Source organism: Phyllobates terribilis, unplaced genomic scaffold (genome assembly GCF_046119375.1).
Source record: "Phyllobates terribilis strain yellow unplaced genomic scaffold, ASM4611937v1 Scaffold_4__5_contigs__length_816908805, whole genome shotgun sequence".
In the NCBI taxonomy this organism is placed as follows: Eukaryota; Metazoa; Chordata; class Amphibia; order Anura; family Dendrobatidae; genus Phyllobates; species Phyllobates terribilis.
In genome coordinates this window covers 482,089,281-482,095,280 of record NW_027362764.1, presented here as the reverse complement: position 1 = coordinate 482,095,280, position 6,000 = coordinate 482,089,281, and positions in this window count along the sequence as shown.

The window sequence follows — 6,000 nt, the reverse complement described above, 5'->3', positions numbered from 1 at the left end:
AGCCACAACCAATGGGGTCATTACTGAGGAACTGGCTTCAGCACTACTTGTTAGCGAACCTGTAGTCTCTACATTTTACCTGTTGTCTAAAGTGCACAAGGACCTGTCCACTCCACCTGGGCGTCCTATTATTTCCGGGACCGGGAATTTCCTAGAGAATGTCAATCGGTGGATTGACAGTAAGCTTCAACCTCTGGTAGAATGCCTTCCATCATTTCTTTTGGACACAGGCGAGCTTCTTAAGAGAGTTGATGGGCTATACTTGGAGTCAGATATGATGCTGGTGACAGCTGATGTTGAATCACTGTACACCAGCATTAAACATTCTGATGGCCTGAGAGCTTGCGCCTTTTTCCTGCAAACATCTAATTTAAAAAATTCCATGATTCAATTGGTTATGGATTTGCTGGAATTCTCTTTGTCTCATAATTTTTTTACATTCAAGGGGTCCTTCTACCTGCAGCTCCAGGGTACAGCTATGGGTGCGGCGTTTGCGCCGGCCTATGCTAATCTGTTCCTGGGGCTGTGGGAACGGGACCTCTCCCTGCCAGATCAGCGGACATCTATGGACCACGTCCCCTTTTGGACGCGCTACATAGATGATATTCTACTGATCTGGCAGGGTTCTATTGAAGGCTTGAAGATATTCATGCAGTCCCTTAATGATAATGACATGAATATACGTATCACCTATACATGGGATAGGGATGTAGTGAATTTCTTGGATGTGGCTCTAACCAGAGATCAGGACAATTTTATAAAAACAAATATTTACCGTAAAAATACCTCCACGAATATGCTGCTCCATGCGTCATCCTCCCACCCTCCTTGGGTGATACAGTCTGTTCCCATTGGACAGTTTCTGCGGCTACGCAGACTCTGCTCGGATGATATGGATTTTGCCAGACAGTCCGAAGATTTGAAACAGAGATTCTATGAGAGGGGTTACAGTAAACGTATGGTAAAAAGGGCATATCATCGTGCCAAATATTCCAACAGACACGATTTGCTCTATAAGAAGAAAAAAATTTCAAAATCAGTAGATAGACCAAGATTTATAACTGACTATCATGGCCAATTTGGTCGTATGAGGGAATGTTTGACTAAAGCTTGGCCTATCCTCCTGACTGATCCTGTTTTGTCTAAAATTCTTCCAGATCGTCCATCCATTGCTGTGCGCCGCTCTAAAAATCTTCGTGACTGTCTGGTACACAGCCATTAACAATTTCAATCTGGGACTGCTACTATTTTTGGTGCTTCTAGTCCTGAGTGTGGAAGTTTTCCATGCGGCCGTTGTGTCGCCTGTCCGAATATCGAATGTACTAATACCTTTTCTAATGCTGCGGGTACAGTGACTTATGTCATTGGAAGTCGTATTACATGTACCTCACGGTTCATTATCTACTACGCCACATGTCCTTGTGGACTAATCTATGTGGGTCTAACTACACGGCAACTTAAAGTAAGAGTTAGGGAACATGTGTTGGGGATTTCGGCGGCAGTCGACTGTATGGATCCCTCCACACTCAGGACGATACCACGACATTTCAAACTCTGCCATAACTGTGATAGTTCACTACTGAGGGTGAGGGGGATCGACGCCTTGAGGATTGGTATTCGTGGAGGTAGACTTAGTCAACGTCTAGCTCAACTAGAATCCAGATGGATCTGGAAATTGGGCACCGTACACCCGCATGGGCTGAATGAGAGTCTCAGTTTCGCTCCGTTTCTTTGATATTCCCTCTACCTAGTACATATCATTTGTATTTTTATGTTTTTTATTTATTCTATTTTTATTATATATTATTTCCAGTTCATCCATCATTTTGGTCTGTGAACTTTTCTTCTGGTGGGTTGTGTCTGGACTATATTCGTTCTACTATCAATAAGTGCTTGTGGAGGAGAAGAAGGATTCATGACATTGTCGTACAGCAGTCGCCAAGGCCTATATATCTTGTTTTTATATTGTGAACTTTGTCTAAATGAATTATTGCTTCCTGTATCATTCCCATCCTTTAGGTGATTATGTATTGTGATGTGTGTGGTTGGGTCCTCTATATGTGTGGTTATTGTTTCTACCTGCTGGATAACATTGTTATTGTGATTTATTGACATAGCATTTCTGTGATCATGCACCTTGTACTAATATATAATGCTATTTTGTCCATTATGATTGTGTATTTTTGATAGGTATTTTATACAGTGATGATGTGCCAATGTCGGGAGCAATTTGACACATGTGGTGAGGTCCATGGTATGCATAAAATTGTCCCTATATTGATATATATTGCGATGCATATAAGTATTCCTTTTGATGGGAGATCTTTACATTATGCTCTACCACTGGATGAATGTGGGTAATCTTACAATTGGATACCTTAACACATATATCCTTATTTACTATCCCTGGGATACTGTGGCAATATTTAGATGGACTTCTAGTTAGGCTTGAGGATGTTTTACCTAAGGTGCGGTACCCAGGACAGGTACGTGCAGGCGTTCTCGGTTGCTGAGGTTGGCTCGCGCTGTGCGGCGTCTCTATGCTAGGACCTGCGGGTCACGTGGGCCCGCGTGACTTATGGGAGGTCCTTCGCATGACGCCGGCATCGCGGGTTGCCGAGGCAGCGGAGACGCCGGGCGCGTCATTTGATGTCCGCCCACACCCTCCTATTGGCCAGAGATAGCTTTTTAAAGACACACCCCCGGTTTGCAACCACGCCCCCTGAAGAAGGTAACGCCGAAACGCACGTCGGGGTGGACGCGCGGTCCACATGTGAGCATTCCTGCCGCCAGTCTTCTGTCCAGGTAGTCCTTACTTCTATATTATATGGTTACTGACATGGGTATCTTGTTTACAGTTGGGCAGCACTAGCTGACCACCAATGATACACTACTTGGACTTATACAGTAGAGATCTGCTGATCAGGAGCACTAGTGTTTATACTATATTTTGGTGGGTGTTTCACATGTGGACTTCTGTGTCCATTGAGCATGATGGTATTTTAAGATATATTTTTTGTTATGTACGTTGTGCACTGTTTCTGCCATACTATGAGATGCATTCTTTTTATATCATATATTTAATAAAAGCTAGATTTTATGATTAACTACCTGCTGTGTAGCTTTGATCTTAACAGTTGTTGTAGAGATGTGTCTGCTGCTAGAACTCTGTGTGGCATTGACCTGGTCTCTAATCTGAGCTGCTGTTAACCTGTGATTTCTGAGGCTGGTGACTCGGATAAACTTATCCTCAGAAGCAGAGGTGACTCTTGGTCTTCCTATCCTGGGGCGATCCTCATGTGAGCCAGTTTCTTTGTAGCGCTTGATGGTTTTTGCAACTGCACTTGGAGACACTTTCAAAGTTTTCCCAATTTTTTGGACTGACTGACCTTCATTTCTTAAAGTAATGATGGCCACTCGTTTTTCTTTACTTAGCTGCTTTTTTCTTGCCATAATACAAATTCTAACAGTCTATTCAGTAGGACAATCAGCTGTGTATCCACCTGACTTCTGCACAACACAACTGATGGTCCCAACCCCATTTATAAGGCAAGAAATCCCACTTATTAAACCTGACAGGGCACACCTGTGAAGTGAAAACCATTTCCGGTGACTACCTCTTGAAGCTCATCAAGAGAATGCCAAGAGTGTGCAAAGCAGTCATCAAAGCAAAAGGTGGCTGCTTTGAAGAACCTAGAATATAAGACATATTTTCAGTTGTTTCACACTTTTTTGTTAAGTATATAATTCGACATGTGTTAATTCATAGTTTTGATGCCTTCAGTGTGAATGTACAATTTTCATAGTCATGAAAATACAGAAAAATCTTTAAATGAGAAGGTGTGTCCAAACTTTTGGTCTGTACTGTACATCCTCGTCAAAGCACGTTGGATTCGGCCAGTCTCTTGTGGGTCAGTAACATTCATTCCTGTTACATGTTTTAGCTACATACTCATGCTCATATATCTGTCTAAACTATACTGATTTACATACTGATTTACTCTATTTATTTTGGGCAACATGGGCACAACTGTTTAAGCCACTACTGCAACTTTGATCATAATATATACATGTAGATTTTTATATAGTTATTTACACTGCACTATGCACTTTATTATATCTATATACCCTATTATGTATTTATGCCCTCACCTTCATTGATGGTTTATTTCAGATCTATGGACTATTATATTCTATGATATATATTACAGCATGTACATGATTTTGTATTACTGATTGTTCCCGGTCTGGGCTTTTTTGGGATACTTTTCCCTTGATCTTATCTTATATCACTAATAAATGTTATATTTTATGGTACCTTAGTTCTTTTGTCGTATATGTAGGCTTAATTCATTGTGGTAGACATATGAACGTCTAATTCTATCTGATATTGTATTTCTCCGTTATAGCCAGTAGGGTTCATCAGGCACTGATTGTGCTTGTCAATTGATGGACTATCAAGCATTAAAGATGGGCGGATCACTTCACCAACCCTGGTCCATGGGGGCTAGGTCAGCGCTCTCTGGCTGTGAACAGAAGCTATGAAATTTTTTTGAGCTTCTGGGTTCCCCAGCGCGGCATTTGGTTCACCAGCTTGGCGTCCTGTCATATCATATGTGCAGGATGCAGAGCACAGGTGACATCTCTCCAGCTAAACATGAATTGTGCCTGGGATCATGGAGGTAAGGAAATCGTGCAGCTCCAGTCCACGGCCTGACCTTCAACCATGGACTGGGGTTGTGCTAAGCAATCCGCTCATCTTTTCTTAAGCATGCTTAGCTCAACTACTAGAATATGGCACCAGAATTACTCAAAATGATTCATTACATACAGTACTCAGGATAAATAAGAACACCCAACAGATCTGTTAGAAAAGTCTTAACTTCCATTCAGAATTAACATTTCCTATGGGTTACCACACTACAAAATAGCAAACAAGATTTGTTATTTTTCACACCCAAACAAGGATTTTTCTAACAAAATCATTCAAGTCCATGTTGCAAAAATGAGTACACCTAAATGAAAATCTTAGGACCATAGCTAAAGTTTAGACCTTGAAATTCTAATTAACAAGCATTCAACCACAGGTGAGTCTAATTAATCAGGTGTCCAGCAGACAGTTAACCATAAAAGGGTGTTATTTAACAAAAAAATCCCCTTACCATTTAATGCTGTCAGCAACACCACATGGAACAGAAATGTCACAAGACCTGAGAGAAAATATTATTTCTTTACACAAGAAAGGTGAAGGCTACAAGAAGATCAGCAAAACTATCAGTCAGAATACTGTAGCAAAAGTGGTACAAAAAATTAACAAAGATGGAACTACAACTATGTCATAAAGACATCAAAACCGACCATGGAAGTAAACAACTAAGAAAGAGCGTCTTCGGATTACAAAGTTTGTATGAAATCATCATGCAAGTTCAGTGCAGTTAGCTAAAGAAATAAAAAGCCAAACTAGGGTGTTTCCCGTGACACAATATGGCATGCATGGGTGTCATCAACGGAGGCAGGCTCTCGTAAAGCCCATGCACATAAAGCCTGCCTACAATTTGCCAGTGCCTTTGCTGAAAAATATCAAGACTACTGGGACTTATTACTCTGGAGTGTTGAGACCAAGATAAATATTTTTGGAACGGATGGTTTCAAAACTGTATGGCGTCAGAAAGGTGAGGAGTACAAAGAAAAATACATGGTGCCGAAAGTGAAATATGGTCGCAGCATCCTTACGTGAGGCCGCATGAGTCCTGCTGGTTTCAAGGAGCTACATTTCATTGATGGTATCATGAATTCACAAATGTACTGCTTTATATCGAAAGAGAAGATGCTATCATCACTCTGTGTACTTGGCAGACGTGCACTTTCCAACATGACAATGATCCAAAACACACATCTAAGGCCACTGTTGCATATCTGAAGAAGAACAGGGTGAAAGTGATTAATTGGCCAAGTGTGTCTCCAGATCTGAACCCAATCAAACACCTATGGGGAGTTCTG